Below are 9,803 nucleotides of genomic sequence, written 5' to 3' on the forward strand. Positions count from 1 at the left end.
GGTTGGGTTGAAATAGTGAAGTAAATTAAAAGGAGTGAAAATTGAAGCTTGAGATAATTTGTAGCTTCTACTTAAAGGATAGGGTATTATGGACTATAAGTAATAGTTTTGAGCTGACAACTGCAGTAGCTGAGCTAGATCCTTTTGAGACATAAAGGGTTGTAACTGAAATACAAACACATTCCTTCCCTCCAGATTTCATTTCTCTGAAATTTTATAGAGTAAAAGTAGCAGCTGTTGTCCAGCTCTGGTTCACGGATGGATGATGAAAGTTGAAATTATTCCCATTCCAGATAGAGTTAGTGACTGAAAGCAGGCATGCACTAATACAGTTACATTCCCCAAAATAAATGCTTGTGAATCCTCCAGGTCTCAAAGGGCTAGCATGTTTTCTATTAAGAAGCCAGGGCTCATGAAAGTCTGTTCCTATTCTGAGTACCCGGGAATGGTACAGAGGAAAGGAAGTAATCAAGACTACTGAGTTGCCCATTGCTGCCAGTTGCTCTTCCTCTGTGCACCCCTTGCCATATCCCCTGCTGCTCATCTTTGAACCTAGTAGAACATCTGAATTCTTCCCTATGCAGTGCTCAGGAAAAGGGCTTGGATCCAATAGAAGTAGTGGTAGTAAATTTTAAATTAAGTCTGTAGCTGCAAGTGGCAAACATTTAATAATGTGAACAAAATTTATTCTTGTTCCTTTCCCAGAATATCTCAACTTGACAATGACTGACCCTTGAGTCGACGTTCAAAAATTCCAACTTACAAAGGCAAAATCAAAGGGCGATCTTGAACTTTACAAAAGGATTTTTCTTGGTTTCCCTGGAGTGGTTAACTACTATAAACCGAAAAACCAAACCCGTTGCCGTCCAGTTGATTCTGACTCATAGTGACCCTATAGGATGGAGTAAAACTGCCCCATAGGGTTTCTAAGTAGAGGCTGGTAGATTCAAACTGCTGACCTTTTTGGTTAGCAGTCGAACGTTTAACCACTGTGCCACCAGGGCTCTTTAATTACTATGGTTGTTTACAAACTTGTAATTATTTGACAAATACTCTCCCTGGTTAGATAATGTAAAGCTGAACTCTTATTATGACAGTGCTGACTAAAAACAAACGAAAAATTAACAACAGCAAAGATATTGGTAAAGCCACCTATGAAGTTACAATGCAATTTATTGGGAACTGTGATTCTATTTATCAAAATAACGTACATAGTTTTCAAAAACCCAGCTACTTTATACTGTGAGGTTTATAGATATTCTATTTCCATGCAATCAAGTGTCTATGAATTAAAAATAAAATAAAATAATTGATTTTCAAACATTAATGTATATTCAGTTCACATATATGGAAATTTAAATGAAAAACAATGAGGACATGTTTTGAAACCACTATAATGCTGGACTCTGCTTTTAAAACTAATGGTGGCATGTGGATTTTTTAAATAGCTTTTCTGTGTTGGTAACTACCAAGCTAACTCATTTAGCAATACACATGCTGATATATTCAGACATTTGGATCTTTGACTAACAGAGAAACTTCCCAAAATAAACTGTTTTAGTATTATGTTTATTTTAAGTCATATGCATGCCTGGAACAATTTGGCAATTATTTACTTTTGAATAATCAGACATATCTAAAGTTTTTGGTTCACCAGGCAATTGAGGACACATCCTGGATACAATTAGAAAAAAACGTGGAGGACAAAGACCTACATGAAGACCTGCCAAAAAGAGCCGTGAAAAACAATAAACGTCCTAAGACAAAAAAGTGGGGGGAAGGGAAGAGCAGAGGAAGAGCTCATCTAACAAAGATGAACAAACTCGAATGCTTAGCAGAATTTTAAAATAAGCCAATTGTCACGTTTTGAGCTTTCACTGAATATGTAGATTAGGTCTGCTTTTCCACAATTTGTCCTAATTTTAAGAGAAACATGAAGTGCAAAATAAAAAGCAACAAAAAGCTACTGCTGGAAAAACAAGCCTTTGTCAATGTGTATGCTTAGATGTACCCCAGATCATGGAGGGTAGGAGGGGGTTGATGTGGTAAAGATTGGCAGACTGACATACAGCACTTTGACACTTAAGTCAGGAGACTGGGTTTCTAGCTGCCTTTCCTTAATCCTTGTATGAGTTACAGGTTTCCCCTGCTATCTGAAAGCAGATAGCCTTTAGTAACAAAGCTTTAGTAAGCCAAAATGGCATAAATCGAAGAAATAATTACCAATAATTGACATGGGAAGATTTTTTTAGCATTCCCAGACCCAAAAAATAATGTATCCAATCATACCAAATAACACATAAAAGTCTTAGGAGATCTCTGGCTTTTCTGACACCTTAGGACACATTTTGCTAATGGATGCACAAAATAAATTGAGATAAAGCACACACACAGTCCGAAGCTATGGTGGCTTGCTGCTGAGAAACTGAGTGTAGTTTCCGGCGAAGGAGCTTGGCGAGGCCACTCTCGCTGGTCGAGGTGCGCACTGCCTCTTTAACGGCTCACTGCAAAACAAGTGCTGAACGCTATGTCTGCTTTTCGACTTTATTCGTAAAAGTGAAAATCCTCTTTGGATTTATTTCGGTTATCGAAAACAGATACTAACCTAGGTTTTTCGTAAAAGCAAAGTTGGCATAAAGCAAGCTTTCAAAAAACGGGGGATACGGTACTAGTGATTGTTCTTGGGCTTCAGTTTTCTTATCTAGAATTTAAAGCCTATTAAAATAGTCTCTGAGGTTCTTTTTGTGTTATCTATGTAATACATCCCTTTTTTCCTTAGCAACATTTGAAGAACTATAGCTACTCTGCCAGGAATTTGGATTACCTACTGTAAGGTGGCACGAACAGTTTGCCCTTGGCTAGTAACTGAAAGGTTGGCAGTTTGAATCCACACAGTGGCATTCTGTGGAAGAAAGACTTGGTGATCTACTTCTGTAAGAATACAGCCCATGAAAACCCTGTAGAGCACAGTTCTACTTTGACACACATGGGGTCGCCATGAGTCAGAGTCAACTGGACAGCAACGAAAACTGTGCTTCTCCTTGGCGCATTATTTTTAGGCCATCATTTAGGCCCACAAAGTGCCAGGAGTATTAAGTATAGCTACACTGTCATTTGTTGTACCAAAACTGATACAAATAATTCATTAAATTTGGCGATTTTCAATTTTTTTAAGAAAACAAAACCTTTGCTTTTTCTACTACCTAACTGCCTAATTGTCATTGTCCTTTGTACTCTTACTACTTACATTGTACAAATGAAAAAAGTTCTCAGGTTATTAAACTTTGCAAGTGATGGATTCCAATGACTTGGAAAATAAATAGCATGAAATTTTTACTATGGGTTTTTTGGTGGCATTTCAAAGAAAAAGAATATACACTGTGGTCACACCCGAAAAACCAAACCCGTTGCTGTTGAGTCGATTTGGACTCATAGCGACCCTATTGGACAGAGTAGAACTACCCCACAGCATTTCCAAGGAGGGTGGATTCAAACTGCTGACCTTTTGGTTAGCAGCTGAGCTCTTAACCACTGTGCCACCAGGCAGTCATATAAAGACTGTACCTGTAAGAAATGAATCAATGTTCTAAACAAGCTGTTATTGAATCAGAAAATTCTGAAGTTACCCACCACTCTGCAAAGGATGAGCCTATAATTTGAATGAGCAAGTGTTTGTTTCAGAAGCAGGAAGAAACAAATTACAATTTAATTAAATTTCAAAATGTAACTTGAATGCTTTCGAAAGAGAGGAAGGGAAGCAAATAAAAGGACATAAAATCAATTAATTCTGTCCCCCACAGATTGTTCAATCAAAAATCTGGAATTACACTGCCAAGCACTTACTAAGTGTCCATCCTGCTCTATAAATAACTGAATCTAGACATGACTCCTAGTATCAAACAGCCTTTACAAAATGGTCTTTCACTACCTGGAGGATGTGTGTGTGTGTGTGTGTGTGTGTGTGAGAAAGAGAGAGAGAGAGAGAAGATATCAAGGTTACCAGGTGAGCCCAACACCCCATTACCTGGTTACCTAACCATAAGTAATATTTTACAAAACAAAAAATATTCAATTGTGGTAAGTATACAAGTGAGAGGCAGAATGCTGGAACTGAATGAACAGAGGGCGGCTATCAACTGGAAACAACTGTAACTTATCTAGGGTGTTGTGGACTGTTTACCCAAAAGAAAACAGGGCGCCTCGTCTAATGTTTTTACAAGAACATTTTCTGAATGGAAGCCTTCTGTTGTGATCATTAAAGAATACCTCCTTTTATTTTTCAGGGTTGAGGGAAGGATATGTATCTTAAGATGCCCAACACTAGGATGAAAGCAGAAAACCAAAATCCAGCCTACATTTTTTTCCCAAACAGCTGGCACCTTCCCATATTGCAGACATCTAAAATACTGACTGACGTTTAAAAATGGATCTAGTTGTTAGTTTACACGGAGATAGCAAGAAGGAAACATATTCAAAGATTAAATAGAGTTGCAGAGAAAGATTGAAGCATGGATTTCAGGACATTATAATTTCTGACCCATATGTTTGCTACTCAAAAGTAACATCTTCTGAAACTCAAAACAGGTGCGCTTTCATATTAAAATTCATGGCTTTGGATATAGCTGAGGTAAATATTTTACCCGTCCTTTGGCACCCTGCACATAAATTTTTTAAATAATTCAAACAACCTGCAGCTCGTCAGTGACCAAATAGAGCGCTGGTAAAAATAAAATATCTTACAGTTCTGCACCAGCTGGCTAAATTTAAACCCTGTATTATGTAATCTTAAAGTGTCCTTGCTTTTAGTCGGTGTCGTAAGAGATTCTGTTATAATGTCTCTCCAAAATCACTTCAGGTTCTAACATCTAAACACTTAAGGCACAACAGAACCAAATTAAGGTGTTCACAGGCAATCGAAGACAGAAAAAATCTATCTGAAGCAGTATAAAGGGCATGATACCTTTAAAGTAAAATCAGTCTTCTCTATTTAAGTTTGTAGTTACTATAATAAGGGTTGGCAGATCCAACTGCCAGTGCTTTTCTTAATTCTGCAAAACATGTAAGGACCTGATTCTTTAATTCTTACTCCAGCAATGCTCTCAGAGGAAATGAGACTATGGCTCGAGCAAGAAATACAAAATCAAACTAAGGTTTAGAGAAAGAACAATTTCATATATCTCCCTGAGAAAACTGCAACTGTTGAACATAATTTAAACTCTTTTCCCTCACCAAATTCTAAGAACTATAGCTTATATTTTCAAATATACTCACCAAATATATTATCCATTTATGCTCATAAAAGGCAAACTAATTTTATTTTCAGTGAGTGGAAATGTGATTTTAACTCATGACTGTCAAGTTTGGATCATTCTTCTTTAATGCTAAACAACGCTAAATATTTTGCAGAGATTAATCTATGAAGCTCACAAAAGGTTAATAATATAAAGCTATGCTAAATATTGTCTTAAAAATAAAATACAACTAAATATTGTTTATAACAACTACAATTTAACCTGTGATCTTCATTGATCTTAAGTGACCAGCAGGAGCATTTTACTATCTGTGAAACAAACACATATCAATGACTATACAGCACTTACCTTTTGTAATATTTAGATTTAACCTCAAGTGAGTAGAGATGTCCTGTATCTTTACAGATCTTCACAGGCTAGTTTCCTCCCTTATTTTATGTACAGCAAATTTCCCAGTCCCCTGAAAGCAACTGATGGAGTGGAGGCCAGCTCCACTGAAGGTTCTATCAAGCAAGTAGATGGGATGGCTGAATTTATTTTAGCCCCGTGTCTAAAGGATGCAACATGGCACCTATTTTTAGGAAGTGAGCTCTGTATAGGTGGGGCCTGAGTCAACCACTCTTTCCAGAAGTGTGTCTCTGAGGGCACTCTCCCTTGCAGTGCCCTCTGTAACGTATGCATGGCTCCAACATGTGTCCAGTCAATCAAACTCCCTTCTGCAGCCACAACCATGAAGACAACTCTCAATGCCTGAACAAACCCTAAAATTTAACCAGCAGGAGGGAGTAGAAGTTGGGATTAAAGTCTTTATAGTACATGCATTTGTTTTAATAATGTCAATCTATTAAGAGGCAAAGAATATGGAAAAAAAAGAATATAGAAAAGTTCCAGTTTATTCCGGTGGAATGATTACCTGGGTTCTCAAGAAGAGGAAATCCTTTTTATTTTAAAAAATGTTCCTAGGTATGCAAAACATTAGTTTGCTTTTTGAGGCTTCATTTATAAAATAAAACACTACTGTAGTTTTTGTTAAGTAAAGTAAGTGCTCTTGGTTAAAAAAAAAAAAAAAGAAAAGAAAAGGAGAGATGGAGGGAAGAAGCGGTGAGAAAGCAGAGCACACTTACTCTGATTCCTGGCCATTGATGTTAACTTCAATTATCTGGCACGAGGAAGAGCAAGCAGGGAAAGGGAGTCACCTCACACGCTCCTGAGAGAATCCAATTAAATGTCCTCTCATGCCACACTACTCACTCCGTACACACTACCAACCTGACCCGGAAGAAATTAGGGGAACCGAACTAGAATTAAGGAGCCCTGGTGGCGCAGTGGTTAAAGTAATCGACTGCTAACCGAAAGGTAGGCGATTTGAAACCACGGGGGGAGAAAGATGTGGCTGTCGGCTTCCATAGAGGTTTACAACCTTGGAAATCCTATGGAGTCACTACGAGTCAGAATCAACTCCATGGCAGTGGATTTTGGCTTTAGGGTGTTGCAATGGTTAAGCATTTAGCGGCTAACCAACAGCTTGTGGCTCCCAGAGGCTCCACTGGAGAAAGACCTAGCGATCTGCTCCTCTAAGGATTCCAAACCCACTGCCCTGGAGTAGATTCAGATTCATAGCGACCCTGTAGGAGAGAGCAGAACGGATCCATAGGGTTTCCAAGACCGTAAATCTTTATGGAAGCAGACTGCCTTATCTCTCTCCCTTGGAATGGCTGGTGGGTTCAAACCACCCACGTTTAGGTTAGCAGTGGAACACTTAACCAATAAGCAATGAGGGCTCCTTCCCATAGAGATTACAGCCTAGAAAACCCTATGGGGCAGCTCTACTCTGTCATATAGGGTCTCTGTCAGTCAGAATTGACTCGATGGCACACAACAACAAACTAGAATTGCACTTAGCTCTATAACACCAACAACTTAAGCATTCTAAATATAAACTATTCCGGTTTCCCTACTTTTCTCTCTTCTGTTAAATTCCTAGTGTGGTGTTAGTGTGTAACAAACTGGCCTCACAACAACCCCAAGTAAAGAAAGAGGAAATTGATCTTTGTCTTAAGAAAATACCTAATATACTATTTATTTCATAAAAAAATGCTTACCATTAAGCTATTTATCATATTATTTACTATTAAATATCAGTATCTACATTAAAATTTTCCATATATAATGCTAGCTTCTATTAAAAATAGGCCAAGATATGATATTCCTTCTTATTAACTTTAAGATAAAGTTTCCGAAAGGGTAATCCTGTATATTACTATGGACTTTAAAGAGTCAAAAGTCAGTGTAGTTCCAATATTTAAAGCTGTGCTGTCCAGTATGCTGTCTATTAGCCACATGTGGCCATTTCGATTTAAATTTCAATTGATTATAATTAAGTAAAATTAAAAATACAGTTCCGCAGTTGCAAAAGCCACCTTTCAAGTGCTCAATAGCCACATGTGTTTAGGGGCTACTGTACTAGAGAGCGCAGATATAGAACACTTCTACCACTGCAAAAAGTTCTGTTGGACAGTGCTGATTTAGAACACAGTATTTCAACATAGCTTTGACACTAAACTCTGGGCAAGTTTCATAAGTTTTCTAAGCCTTACTTTACTCATCTATGACTAAGTAGGCTAAGTTTAGCTACTTTAAATGGTCGTGGAAGATTAAATGAGTCAATGTATGTAAAATATTTAGTACAGGCTAAATCTAGAACATAATCTTTACTTATTAAATTATTATTATTATTACTATTATCCCCTTGCTATGTACATAAAAAATGGGCTTTAGAAGTAAAATCACAATAATTCAATTTAAGATAGGAGAAGATTGATCCTATAATAGTATGCAGTTAAATGTATTCTTGTATTTGTATGTTCATAATTGCCGATGATGTTTATGATGGTTTCATTGTTTTGAAATATTGTTATTTACTCAAAGATCTGAATTCTAGCTTCCTTGTCTTCTCTCCTAATTCAACAATCCCTTGCTTTCCATTGTAGTGATAGGTAAGTTTCACTCAAGATGACTTTTCTTTAAATTTTCTGTTTTTACTTCTCAGGAAGGAACTGTATTTGATATAAATTCCTTAAAATTATCTAAGCAAAGAGCATCTGTTTATGTTATCAAAGAAAATATTTTAATAAGCCACAGTAGGTGATAATATTGTTTTGTTGTTGTTAGCTGCCAGAGGATTGACCTCTGACCCATGGTGACGCCCATGTGTTACAGAGTAGCACTGTTTCACAAGATTTTCTTGGCTATAATCTTTATGGAAGCAGATCGCCAGGCTTTTCTTCTGTAGAGCTGCTGTGTGGGTTTGAACTGCCAGTCTTTGGGTTAGCAGCTGATCCCAAACCTCCTGCACCACTCAGGTGATAATAATGAAAATTATATATTACTTCCCAGGTAATTATAAGTTGAAAAATTATTTTTCACATTTTCTTATTATAAAGTTTTCAGTGTTTACAATAGTCTAAAAACCCAATGATTATAAATTGCTAAAATGAAAAAAAAGTGGATACAAAAAGAAATTTTGGTGGAGCATTATAAAATAATTGGTAATTGATTAAGCAATTAAGTACTAGAGCAATAAGTACTAGATTTATAGTAGCATGCATATGTTAACTAACCTAAGATCAAGCAATGATTTTCAGATATAGAACAAATTAGTTATCACACAAGTACTTTGATTCATTCATTTTAGTCATGAAGGTAATCATAATATGAGCACCTAGATTCTGACTATTCATTATTTCAGTTGGTTCGACACTGAATTGTACTCTTCATTTAACAGCACTCAAATCAATTACTTAATTTTCAATCGCTATGAAAATAAGGCTCATATAGGGTTGCTATGAGTCAGAATCAACTCAACGGCACACAACAACATGCAAATGAGATGGATGGATAGATGGATGGATGGAGGAATGGCAGATAGAAAGATCCACAAACTGATTTGTTGTATCAAAAAATCTTGGAAAACTTGAACTGAAAATTTCACTCCCTATTTAATTTATGAACATAGTTTAAATTATCTTCACAGTGCTTATATATTTCTAACTACTGTATTTTTAAACAAATAACACACCCTTCTGTGTTTGTTTGCCAACTGTGCCCTTTCCTGGGAGATATTTTCATAAGTGCACTATGCTATTTTTTTTACAGCAATATGTAAAAAAAACTGGCACAGAAGCACTTTATTTGCGTAAAAATACAGTACTCAAACCTGTATTGTATTTATGTAAAACCTCTGTAAGACTTCTGCTTCTAGTGAGATGGGATATAGCATCAGACCAATACTCCCACTGAGAACAATTAGACAAACTGGATCAATCAGAAAAATAATATAAGAGATCGGCCCAAACAATGAGGAACAGAGGAAGTGCAACTGAGGAAATGCAAGAACTTTTCAAATGTTATCTGAGGAGGGACTCCGGCAAGATGGCGCTCTAGGCAGAAGCACCACACCGTCCCTCCACAACAAAGATCCGAAAAACTAAGCCAAACAGAGAATCAACAATCCTGAAACCCTAGAACATCAAATGAAGAGATAAAGAACTC

The 9,803-nt window shown here is 36.9% G+C and overlaps 1 protein-coding gene across 2 annotated transcripts in view; it reads right to left on the reverse strand.

The window, feature by feature from the left end:
* XIRP2 (xin actin binding repeat containing 2) overlaps positions 1 to 9,803 on the reverse strand; it is a 151,945-nt gene that overhangs the window by 81,762 nt on the left and 60,380 nt on the right. The window contains exon 1 of one of the 2 annotated variants that reach the window (XM_004375555.1): positions 5,601 to 5,849. The exons of the other annotated variant lie outside the window; for it this stretch is intronic. The gene's annotated coding sequence lies outside the window, so the exon portion shown is untranslated. Of the gene's footprint in view, positions 1 to 5,600; positions 5,850 to 9,803 lie in introns of those variants that run through there. 2 annotated transcript variants of the gene reach the window in all.

Source organism: Trichechus manatus, unplaced genomic scaffold (genome assembly GCF_000243295.1).
Source record: "Trichechus manatus latirostris isolate Lorelei unplaced genomic scaffold, TriManLat1.0 scaffold00037, whole genome shotgun sequence".
Taxonomy (NCBI): domain Eukaryota; kingdom Metazoa; phylum Chordata; class Mammalia; order Sirenia; family Trichechidae; genus Trichechus; species Trichechus manatus.